Genomic DNA, 1,786 nt, shown 5'->3' with positions numbered 1-1,786 from the left:
TGTCCTCTAGTGTGCGGCTGCCGGGGCTCCTCCTCATCATCGCTATGCGGCCCCTTGTCCTTGTTTTCGGCAATTAACTTGTCGGCCTGCTTGAACACCCAACAATCCCTGTTGGTGTGGCTGGCTTGTCCGGGATGCCGTGTATTTGACATGAGCGATCGAGTATACGGTCCAAGCTGGACGGACCCGGCGTACTTTGTTTGAATGGCTTTTTTCGCTGACCGGGTTTAGAGCCTTTGAATCCGGCATTGACTGCTGTATCCTCAGTATTGACGCTGTTAATGCGGCACTTATGCTTGTTGCGACGTGACCTGCTATTGCCGTCCTTGGTATCTGAGGTACCATGGTTCTTTGATATGTTATTACTGCGAGCCAGCCAGCTGTCTTCTCCTGCACAAAAGCGGGTCATGAGCGTCGTGAGAGCTGCCATATATGTCGGCTTTTCCTGACCAAGGTGCCGGGCTAGCCACTCGTCTCAGATGTTGTGCTTGAAAGCCGCTAAGGCCTCCGCATCCGGACAGTCGACGATTTGATTTTTCTTTGTAAGGAACCAAGTCCAGAATTGCCTAGCCGACTCTTCTGGCTACTGAATTATGTGGCTCAAGTCATCGGCGTCTGGTGGTCGCACATAAGTGCCCTAAAAGTTGTCGAGGAATGCGGCTTCCAGATCTTCCCAACAGCTAATGGAGTCCGCTAGCAAGCTGTTAAGCCAATGCCGCGCTGGTCCCTTGAGCTTTAGTGGGAGGTATTTGATGGCGTGTAAGTCATCGCCGCGGGCCATGTGGATGTGGAGGAGGAAATCCTCAATCCATACCGCGGGATCTGTTGTGCCGTCGTATGATTCAATATTTACAGGTTTGAAACCTTCTGGGAAATGATGCTCCATTACTTCGTCTGTGAAGCATAAGGGGTGTGCGGTGCCTCTGTATTGGGCTATATCACGACGCAGCTAGAATGGGTCTTGCCCGCTGTGTTCGGCCCAGTCGGATTTGCTTTTACTGTATCCGGCATGACGTTTGTCGTCACGCAGAGTGGTGCGCCCTCATGATCCATAGATCGATCTTGAATGCATTGCCTTGTCCTCCAATATGTCTCGCAGGTCTGGCGTATCTCCCCATGCCTTTTTATTTGAATGGCGTTGGGGTGGAGGATGAGCTTTTGGCTGAAATGCCTCTCTATCGCGGCCACGAGGTGGCCGATCAGCCGTATCATACGCTTCTTCCTCCAGTCGGGGTAGTAACCTGTGCCTTGGGTAACTCTTGGAGGGGCGCTCGAGTTTATATTCCTCGGCCGCGAGGACTTCAGTCCATTTGTCAGCTAGCAGATCTTGATCAGCTTGAAGCTGCTGCTGCTTTTTCTTTAGGCTATTTGCCGTGGCCATAAGCCGGCGCTTGAAGCGCTCTTGTTCGACGGGATCCTCTGGTACGGCGAATTCATCGTCGCCGAGGCATGCCTCGTCTTCGGAGGGGGGCATGTGATTGTCATCCTCCTCCTCTCCGTCTGCCGCTCTCTCAGGAGAGTTGGCTCCTCCATCCTCTTGCTCTTAATCTTGATGGAGGGGTTTGTTGTTTTCTTTGGCACTATCCGGAGTGTTATTATCTCCTGTGCCGGTATCACCACTTTTGCATTGGCGGGACTTAGAGCGGCGCCGCTGACGTCGACGTTTGGTTTTCTTCTTGGAGGGGTCATCCTCCGCTATCCCATCGCCATTGCCTTCTTTGGGTGTGTCCACCATGTATATGTCATATGACGAGGTGGCTATCCAGTGCCCTATAGGTCCTGGTTC

This window comes from Triticum urartu, chromosome 5A, assembly GCF_056163025.1.
Source record: "Triticum urartu cultivar PI428250 chromosome 5A, HENAU_Tu73, whole genome shotgun sequence".
Lineage (NCBI taxonomy): Eukaryota > Viridiplantae > Streptophyta > Magnoliopsida > Poales > Poaceae > Triticum > Triticum urartu.
This window is presented reverse-complemented; position numbering follows the sequence as displayed.